This window comes from Pteronotus mesoamericanus, unplaced genomic scaffold (genome assembly GCF_021234165.1).
Source record: "Pteronotus mesoamericanus isolate MK-2021 breed Mesoamerican mustached bat unplaced genomic scaffold, CSHL_Meso_final scaffold_582, whole genome shotgun sequence".
Classification (NCBI taxonomy): Eukaryota; Metazoa; Chordata; class Mammalia; order Chiroptera; family Mormoopidae; genus Pteronotus; species Pteronotus mesoamericanus.
In genome coordinates, this window is record NW_026555323.1 from 2,260,565 (window position 1) to 2,271,992 (window position 11,428).

The following is an 11,428-nucleotide window of genomic DNA, read 5'->3' on the forward strand; positions in this document are numbered from 1 at the left end:
CTCCGAAACCCCCATCTGCCTCCACCACCTGAGATCGTCATGCATGCCGGGCCCCCGTGGACTCCTCCTGAGCATGACTTTTGCGTCATTCCATCTCGTCAAGACAGTCTCGTCATTCACTCCAACCACAGCAGTGCCATACCTGTAACTTCCTTGTCCTGGAATCTCTAACAACGGAAGGCATCCCGCATTCTGGGCCCAAGTGCAGATCTGAGGGTCTGCGGGGTTTTACTGCAGACCAATTACAGACTCCGTCAGTGCCCCATGGGCAGTGGGATACAGGGTCGCCTTTCCCATTGGCTTTTGTCACTGAGGACAGGATTAGGACAGTAATCAACGATGAATACTACATGCCCTGACCAGTGTAGCTCAGGGGATTGGGCGTCGTCCTGCAAAGCAAAAGGTCGCTGGTTCAATCCCTAGTCAGGGCACATTGCCTGGGTTATGGGTTCGGTCCCCAGTCAGGGTGCATATGAGAAACAACTGATCAATGTTTCTCTCGTATGTTGATGTTCAGCTTCCTCTCTTTCTCCCTCCCTTCCCCTCGCTCTAAAAATAAATCTTTTTTTTTTTTAAAAAGAGGAATACTATATCTCTTGTGACTTCCTTGCTCAAGCGTTCCTCTGTGTCCCACATAGGGATGTTGGTTGTCCTTACTCACAAAAGGCCTCATTCCTCGTATATTATAGACCAGTGATTCACCGAAGAGGCAAGTCAAAGTAACAAAGATACCTTGGCCTCAAATACATATCAGGAGCTTTTATAGAGAAACAAACCCTTACTATTAACTAGCCCTTGGCTGCATGTTCCAGAAAGCCAGAGCACAAAAAAAAAAAATAGCATCACATAGAGCAGAGATTTTCCCCTTTAACTAATAAAAGATATCAGGCTGCATGTAATTTTAATTCAGTCTTACATATGGGCAAAGCATATACCTGAATCTCAAACTGTAGCTCTACTTGCCAAGGCCCGTCCATTATAAATAGTTCAGTTACGATATCCAACGACCACACCACCTTAGCAAACTCAAAATAATGTACAAGAAGTGAACGTGACTGTGTATGAATTTAGATCTAACCAACCATGCACCATAGAAATAATACCAACGAATCACAAGATTTCTCAATTGAAGCCAAACTCGGGTAAAAAAAATTCTATTCAACTGAGGCTCCTATCTTGAGTCACTGACGAGAAAAATTAGCCATTATAATAGTCACAGTTCCTTAAAGAATAAGCCTAAATATCTTAGAGGCTAGTTTTTATTAGCCCAAAGGTCAATTTGGAATGACAGTTGACCCCTGAACAACGTGACCTGAACTGCGGGTCCAATACTACGTGGATTTTTTTCCAATTGGCCCATGCAGTTCATAACTAAGTTTTTCAAGGGCCAACTTCAAGGTCGGGAATCCGCTTATGCAAATATTTCACCGCAAGGGCAGCTGAAGCCCTAACCTCTGCTTTGCTTAAGAGTCAGGTATGTATTTTTCTGTAATGAAGGGGGGAGGAATCCAGATTAATTTTTAGTCATTCTCATTGTACCTGTGTTTACTGAAGGTTCCTTTTTTAACTCAACTCTGAGAACTGATGGTTCATTTCCTGCGCTAAAAAGTTTTTTAGCTTCGCTCTTTCTAGCGCCACACTATTTAGGTCATTATCCAGCCCTGAACCCTGACCCCCGCCCCCAGAATCCCATAGAGCAGCACTGTGCTTTGTGGTCCAGCTCCGACAAACGCGGTCGTTCTGCATGTGGTTGTTCGTCTTTTTCAAAGAAGTGCCCTGCAAGGGTGAAGTTTTGAAGCTCACCCCTGTGCCATACTAAGATCATTCAACGCTCCCAGGGAAAGGTAAGGTGCCGCAGAGGCTGTCCCCACGTGCTGTCCCCACGCCCCGCCGCCGGGGGGGCCCCTCCCACCCTCCGGCTGCCTCTCCGTTTTCATTTCTCCGGAATCCGTTATTTCAGTGTGAGCTTATGCCAAGGCGGATCTATCCCTTCAACTTTTGTTGTAGGCTTTGTTTTCAGGTTTTCTGCTATTAGAAATGGTGCCACTCTAAGCTTTGGGGTATATACATTTTGGAGTAAATGTGTGAATTTTGGCGAACTGTGTGCCTGAGAGCATGTTAGTGGGCTCTAAGAGTATTCTCCACACGCAGATAGTGAGGCTTGAAAATCTTTATATATTCTAACAAGTGTTTATGGCTTTTCCGCCTCATGGTTAATAACCATTTCACTGGCTTATTATCCAATGTGATGTATCGGGTTGGCCAAAAAATCCATTCAGTTTTTTCTGTAGACTCAAATACACATTTTTCATCTTCACCAGTAACTTGATTGGCTTGGATATTTTGAGTATGTTGGCCATCTCCAACGTGGTACAACATTATAACTAATGGAGTTATAACTCCATTAATGTCTCAATTAGGTCGCTATCAACGTCAACTGGTCTAGCCAACCATGGAGCATCGTCCAGCGAGAAATCTCCAGTGCAAAATTTTGCAAACCACTTTTGACACGTTCAATCAGTCACATGCACCTTCTCCATATACTGCACAAATTTTTTTATGTTTCAGTTGCATTTTTATCTCTCTTGCAATAATAAAACATAATATGCCAAAAACGTTGCGTATTTTCCTTCCATCTTCAATATTAAAATGGCTACACAAAAATCCACCAATTTTGATAAGCTCCTTTTAAATACACACTGCTATGACAGCTATCACTATACAATCTAGCGAAATTGTTTTGAATCAAGTGAAAAACAACTAAGTGCTACTAGAGTCATCTTATGGGAAAAAAACCAAATGAACTTTTTGGCCAACTCAATGTGTGTTTAAATGTCTTCTGAGTCTTTGAAATGTAAACGTTTACTATGTTTTTTGAACAACAGTGTTTCACTGACTATACCTTTTGACAAACAAAAGCTTTAATTCTGATCCAATAATTCATCAACGTTTTCCTTCAGGGTGTTATTGGTATTTAATTTGAATGTTTTCCTTTCCCCCAAACCATGAAAACATTCTCCTCTGTTTGCTCAAGAAAAATGCTGTTTTGCCCATTTCATATATGTCTACATCACGCCTAGAAATGATTGCTCTGTGTTTCTTAAAGACTCACTTTGTTCATGGTGATGCCTGACATTTCTAGCACCAATGATTAAACAGATGTCACTTCCTCACCATGAACTAGCGGCTCCTTTATGATACATTCACTCGCCACGTGTCTGTTGATCTGTTTTGGGGGGTCTCTGTTTTACCCGTGGGGCTAGTCTTCCATCCTTTGTCAGTACAGGCTTAACTGCATTAACCTCATCAACAGCTCTGAAATGTCGCAGTGAATTCATGAAACTTTGTTTTCATCAACATGCTCCTGGCTCCCCTCTGCATGCTTTATGTTTCCTGAAATCAGACTAACGATTTCCAAAAAAACCCCAATGGGATCAACCCCACGTGTGGAATGCTATCGCATTAAATCTTCATAGTGGATTTGGGGCAGAATTAATACCTATTCCCTCGTTGGTAAGGTATTACTTCCTTTCAACCGTGTTTATAGTATTGTGTGATCTTTTCTTGTGGAATTGCTATTTCTGATGGTCCTGAAAATGCCCTAATGCTAAATTCTCATCTGTTCTTTTGCATACAAGTACCTTCCATTATAGTTATTTGCTCATTAACATGGTTGCTTAATTAACTTCCTTATTTTAACTGTTTATGTTCAGATTATTTTGGGGTATACAGGTAGATAGCAAAAGGTAAAAAATATACTAACACATATATAGAGATACTATTTTGTTGTTTGTAAATAATAAAATGTATACTTTTTAATTTCTAATTCTTATGCACTGTTTATTCATTTTCTATGAATTATTGTACAGTATTAGGACATCCAGTATAATGCTGATTAGAAATATTGACAGAAAATTTGTTTCATTCCCAGTCTTAGAAGGGAATCTTTCAGTATCTCTAACATCAGTGACTTTGCAATTGATTTCTTTTGTAAACACCATTTATATATATATTTTTAAAAAGTGTTCAATTACTAGTTCCCATGAGATTTAGGAGAAATGGATTTTGTATTTTATTGACGCTTTTCTTTTTGAGATCCCCTGATGTTTCCTCTCTTTTATGTTATTGTAATGAATTACACTGAATGATTTTAAATTCCTTTGAAAAGTACTTATTTTAGAATAGTTTTAGAGTTATAAAAAAATGTGAACATGGCCTAGAAGCTTCCCAAATACCGCACACCATTATTTCACCTATTATCAACATCTTGGATCAGAGTGATATACTTGTCACACAATTAACCAACACTGATACATTAGTATTAATTAAAGCCTACACTTTTTTTTTTTTAAGATTTCCACTGTTTTGACTTAACCTCCTACTTCCATTTGGGCGTCTCACAGAGTCTGCCCATTACATTCAACTGTCATGTCTACTTAGAATATTCTAGACTGACATGTTCTCTGCTTTTTCTTGTTTTGATGCTCTCCCCAGTTTTGAGAATTGGTCCTGTATTTTGCAGCTTGTCTACCCAGTGGGATGCGTCTAATGATTTTCTTACTATTATAACTCGGGTTATGGATTTGGGGAAGAAAAACTGTGGAGGCCAAGTACCACCCTCTTCATATGATCTCCAGGGCACATACTGTCGACTTCGATAACCTGTCTCAAGTAGCACTTGCCAAGTTCCTTCACCTGCCATTGTGAAATGACCCCTGGTCTGTTTCACTTAAGAATGGAACTGGAAGCCCAGATCTAACTTCCAGCTGTGCCCGATCATTTATTGGTGACAAAATGCTGTCACAAAAGGTAGGAGTCCCTTCTTTCTTTCTGCTGTGTTTCTCAGCTGCAGAGTAAGGATATACCAATGTGTCCAATAACTGTGTATATACACACATACCTGTAAATGTTTATGTGTAAATATACACGTATGTCAAGCATGAGTTCATGCTGCTGTTTTCAGCTCTAATCTGCGATCACACAAATCATTCTAACCTATTATAATTCTCCTTAATCTATAACCTTCCACTCCAAGAATGAGACACCTTACACCATCTGTCAACCGTCCACTTAGTTGTGCGACCCCAGCACACACACAGCGCTATGCACACACACTCGTAAGAAACTCTGTCAAGCAGAGGTAACACCATGTCTGAGTCCACGAACCCCCGTGGTTACTTAAGTCGGCACCGTCTGGGAGGTTGTTTCATACATTGGTAACACAGTGGATCCTTCTGTCACGTTCCTTTTTCCTCCACCATAATCTCCCTACCCTCTCCTGTCCGCTCGCTCTCATTCTGTTCCATGTTTCCACACCAGCGGTTCTAGTTTGTTCATTAGTTTATTTTGTGCACTAGATTCCTCTTTTAGGTAAGCTTATACAGTATTTCTCTTTCTCTGACTGACTGACTTCACGTAGCGCTAACAGTCTCCGGTTCCATCCATGCGGTCACAAAAGGAACGAGCTCCTTTCTTTCTGCTGCGTAGTATTCCATGGTGTAAACGTACCACAGTTTTTTACTCCACTCATTTAACTGATGGGCACTGGGGCTGTTTCCAGCACTTGGCTACTGTAAATAGTGCTTGTCCACCCACGGGTCCCCCAACCTCCCAAATGAGTTTTTAAAAATCTGTACATACGAAAGCTCACTTTGTGTGCCAAGTGCAATGGATTCTGACAAACTCTGTCACACCAAATAGTCACTGTGCCTTATCCATTCAATCCTCACTCTCTCACTGCCAACCGCGGGTATGTTTACTGCGTCTTTGGCCCGGCATTTTCCGTACCATCATATAAACGGGAACGCACTGTATGAATGCCTTCCAGGTCGGCGTCTTTCACTGAGCAAAAAGATTGGAGATTCACCTGTGTCTTTCCGTCGACGTGGATGCACCAGTGAGTTTTTTATTGAATTCACTTATACAAGGATATCTGAGTGCCTGCCCGTTTTTGGCGATTACGAATGAGGCTGTTGTAAAGGCTCACGTGCTAGATGTTGTGTGGACGTAGGTTTTTAACTCAGTGGGGTGAATGCCAAAGACGACAGTGGCTGGGTGACGGGTAGCACTTGTGAACTTGTCAGAGGCTGTCACATGGTCGCCTCGTGAGGTGTGACCATGTTGCCTTCTCACCATGGATGACAGTTTCTGTGGCCTGAATCTTCACCGGCTGGGGGCGTTGTCTGGTCTTTGGCTTTCAGCCATTCTCCTGGGAGTGAAGTGGCATCTTTCTGTTTAATTTACATAGCTCTAGTGACAGGGAATATAGAGCATCTTTATATATGGTTGTTTGTCACCTGTATGTTTCTGTGGGGAGATGGATGTTCAGATCTTTTGCCCATTTTAAATGTGCTGTTTTCCTATTGCTGAGTTTTAAGATTTCTTTCCATATTTGGATAGAACGTCACCAGATACGTCTCAAACATCTTTTCTTCAAGTCTGTGCATTTTCTTTTCGTCCGCTCAACAGAGTCTTTTACCAAAACAGAGCTTTTCATTGTAATAAAGTCTAACATCGTTTTTGTTTTTCTTGCCTTTGGGGTTATAATCTAAAATCTCATCGCAAAACCTAAGGTCACAGATTTTTCTCCTATGTTTTATTCTGGAAGTTTTATAGTTTTCTATTTCACATTAAATTCTACAATCTAATTTTTATAATTAATGCCCAATGGTAATTTTATAATTAACTGCCAGTCCACCGTGAACACATTTAAGGCCTGCATCTAGGTCCCCCTTCTTGAGTATGGACGTCCTATTCTTCCAGCATTATTTACTGAAAAAGCTTTTTGTGCACTTAATTTACTCCATACTCCTGTCAAAAATCAGTTAATTCTATTTGTGTGTATCTACTTGTCAGTTCTCTGTTCCCAACAACTGATCTGTCTATTCATTTATCAATACCATGCCATCTTGATTACTGTAGACTTATTTACAGTAAAAGTTTCCATCTAAGGTAGTGATTCCTCCAAACTTGTTCTTCAGTATTGTGTTGGTTCTTTTGTCTTTCACATAAACTTTGAGAATCAGTTTGTTGATTTCTATAAAATAACTTGCTGGGATTTTTAATAAGATTGCATTGAATCTATTAAGTTGGGAAGAGCTGATTTCTTAACAATATTGAGTCTTCCAATCCATCATGAACACAGAATTACTTAACTCTGCCCCTTATGTAATTAAATCTTCTTTGATTTCTTTCATCTGTTTTGTATTTTCTGCATTTAGATCACACATGTATATATATGGTGTGTATGTATATATATATGTATGTGTAGCTTTTTTGGTGTACGTAGTTTTTAAACATTTATTTCAAATTCAAATTATCCACAACTGGTACATAGAAAAACAACTAGCACTTTTTCTATTAACCTTGCACCCTATCACCTTGTCATACACATTTAGCTCCAGGAGGTGTTTGTTTTGTTTTGCTTTGTAAATTTTTTGGGATTTTCTACATAGACAACAATGTCACCTCTGGATCAAGACAACTTTATTTTCCCATCTTCAATCTGTATGCCTCGAAATTCTTTTTATTGTCTTATTGCACTGGCTACGATTCCCAGGTTCACGTTGCTTAGGAGGGGTTGATGCGACAGGGGCTCCTTGCCTTTTTCATGAAATCAGCACCGTCTCTCTCATCAGTACATATATTAGCCATCAGATTTGTTGTAGGTGTTCCTTATCAAATTCAGACATTTCCCCTGTATTCCTAGTTTACTGAGAGTTTTTATCACAAATGGGCATTGAATTTGTCAAATACACTTATGGCATTTACTGACATGACCATATGATATTTCTTCTGTAGCATTCTGATGTGATGGATTGATTTTTGAATGTCGGAAAAGGCTTGCACACCTGGAATCAATTCCACCTGGTGGTGATGTGTACTTGTTTTCTATACATTATTGGATTCAATTTGCTAATATTTTCTTGTTGATCGTTTTTATGTCAATGCACATGAATGATATTGGTCTCTAGCTTTCTTGTAATGTCTTGTAATCTGGTTATGGTGTTAGCAGAATCATGTTTTAATGGAAGGACTTAACAAATGTCCCCTCTCTATTTTCTGGAAGTAATGGTGGAGAATTGGTATTATTTCTTCTTTAAATGTTTCATAAAATTCACCAGTAAAACTACCTGAGCTTGGTGCTTTCGTTTTGGAAGGTTATTATTAATTAAATTTCTTTAACAGATTTAGGACTGTTCAGGATACCTATTCTTCTTGGGTGAGTTTTGGCAGTTTGTCTTTTGAGGAATTGGTCCACTTCATTTAAGTTACCCAATTTGGGGGCATAGAGTTGTTCTTAGCATCTGTTATCTTTTTAATATCCATGGAGTCATAGCCAATGACTCATTTAATTTCTGATATTGCATTTGTCTCCCCTTTTTCCCTAGTCTGACTAGCATTTTGACCATTTTATTGATCTTTTAAAAGAAACAGCTTTTTAAAATTCTCTCCTGTATTTTTGTTTTTAACTTCACTGACTTCTAATTATTTTTATTTTCTACTATTTGCTTTAGATTTAAAGTGTTATTTTTCGAAGGTAGAAGTTTGCTTATGGATTTAGATACTTCTTTTCTGATATTAGAATTGAATATTAAATAAAAAATTTGTGAGCAATGCTTTAGCTACATCCCACAAATTATGATAATTATCATTTTTATTTGGACTTAGTTCAAAGTAAGTTTTAATCTAATGACTTTTTAATATATGTTACCTAGAAATGTATTGTTTAATTCAAATATTTGGGGTTTTCACAGATGTATCTTTCATTATTGATTTCCAGTTTTATTCCATTGTTGTCTACAAACTTACTTTGTATGCTTTCTTTTAAATTTGTTAAGGTCTGTTTTACGGCATATGAGAAGGTCTATGCGGGTGAAAGTCTCATGTGAGCTTTAGAAGAACGTCTATTCTCTTGTTGATGCCTATAGAAGTCGGTTCCAGACAAACTACTGGTCAGTGCAGTTCAGCCTACCTACACCTTACTGTTTTACTGCCTGCTTAATCAATTCCTGCCCAAGGGGTGTTGAAGACTCCGACTATCATAGTGGATTGATTTCTCTCATCTTTTACTTCTTTAAACTTTTATCTCACCTATCTTGACACTCTGTTGTTAGGGGCATATACACTGCTTATTGTTACATCTTCCTGAAGAATTGGCCCTTATGACTCTTCATGCCTGATTCTCTTCCTTGATCTAAAGTCTGCTTCATCTGAAATTAACAGAGCTTCTCCAACTACCTTCCAGATAATGTTTGCATGCGATGTCTTTATGAATTATTTCACATTTATCCTATCAAAATCTTTCATTTTCAAGTTGGTATCCTGAAGGCAGCATTTAGCTCGGTCTTGCTTCCTTGATCCATTCCGATGGCCTTTGTCATTTAATACAAATCATTCACATTTAAAATGATTACTTTGTTGGATAACTATCGTCTGTATTTGTACTCTTTTAATCATCACTTCTGTTCTCGGGTGATCCCTTCTTTCCCCCTAAGGGTCCTCAACGTATTCTCAGACACTTTAAATTCCCTATTTGACAATTCCAACACCTGTGTCCTGAGTCTGGTTCCACTAACTGCACTGCAATTCTTTTTTCAGTTATATCTGATAGTAGAAATTGAGATTTATGCTGAGGTGACTAAGAGTTGTGCCCTGTTCAACGTTTGCTGTTGCTCGAGGTCTCAGAAGCGTCCCATCCCATTCCCTTGTTTTTGCCTCCCTTCTCGACTCTGGGCTCCCGTGAGCACGCTTACTCTGAGAAACCCCGGGTTTTGCTCTTTCCAGCTCAAGCCACTGTTACTACAACAAAGCCTGCCAGGTGGATATTCCGAGAGCCACAGCGTTTTGAGTAAGTCTATGTTCATCTGCCTGTGACCTTCATGAGTCTCTCTCCAGGAGTATCCCTGGCTTTTTCCTTGCCCTCTCTCCTTCTCCCTGGCTCTGCTGTTCCGGGTCTGCATCCTTAGCACATGGATCTCTATTGGGGCAAGGGTGGGGGCGTGTGTGTGTGTGTGTGTGTGTGTGTGTGAGAGAGAGAGAGAGAGAGAGAGAGAGAGAGAGAGAGAGAGAGATTTCCGATTAGCAACATACAGAGGCAGGAGGAAGCTTTGCCCAAGCCTCTCCCCTAGAGATCAGGCCTTCTTTCTGGAAATTCTCTGGGTGCACATCCCCACGATGTGTCCTCACCTCTCACTTCTAGAGCCAGGAAAGGGCTCTCTCTCAAATCTTTTCACCATGAGAAACTTGTGAGGTTCTTACAGGGAGAGCCCACAAAACTGGGAGCTCCCACAAGCTTCTTCCTCTCCCTCTAGCCCGCATTAAGTCCAGTTATTCAATTAAACTGGCATGTCAGTGTTTCTACCACCGTGGGGCTTCTGTTTCAGGCAAGAAAATCTCACCTGCACTTCAATGGATGAGCCTGTGTCCCCTGGTCTGGGGGTGGTGGCTTTCACTGCAGCCAACAAGAAAGTCATCCACTGTCCACTTTGCCCAACTTCATCTTGTAAGGACAGAAACGCTGACTTCTAAACTCTTTACATGTCAGCACTGAATCCAGAAGTCTTGAATGGCTTTTTAAATGTAAAAGATAACCTTTCATTGTTGCCGTAAACCCTAAATGGGTCTAATGTATTTTAAAATATTTTATGTAACTAGATTTACTATTATTGTATTGAGGATGTTTGTGTTTGTATTCCTCACAACCATATTCTGTGAATTCGTATTTTTATACTGTCATATCAGGTTTAGTTACCAGAATGAAGCTGTTCGGAGAAAATGAGGATTGATGACCTATTTTTCCTTAAGTATTTGTGAAAGTCCATGAGTGAGAATATTTATGCCTCAAATATTCTTGTTTGGAAAGATTTCATCATGGATTCAATGCCTTCAATGAACGTAAGAAAATTTATGGGTTTTTTTTTTGTGATTATTTTCACTACTTGTGTTTTTGAGGAATTTTCCCATTTCATGAACAGTTTTAAATGACTGGCAGAAACATTAATCTTCAAATGTTTATACAGTAGTAACTCAGTGCTCGTTAACTCATTCTGTAACTTGTGATGAGCGCCAAACCAACGAGTACCGAGCGACGCAGCATTTTCTCTTGCAGGGCGCCAGCGTGACTCCTAAGTTCTAGCAAGTGCGCCAAGTCCTGAGACATTTTCTTCTCGTCAAAAGGCAACCAGTACAGGGTTTGACGAACTCTGAGGCTGACTAGTACCGAGGTATGACTGTATTTTTAAATTCTTAATTTAGGTAAACTGCAAATGCAAATAGTATAGATGGCTGTGAACACGTCTCTGTTCCCTGTGCCCTTCCAGGTTTTGACGGAGAGATGAAAAATGCCACCTTTGCGTGAGAGACATCACCCATGTGTGCTGTCCCCTAAAAGGCAGGGTTACCCAGCGCCCGGGAAGCCGCAAATGTG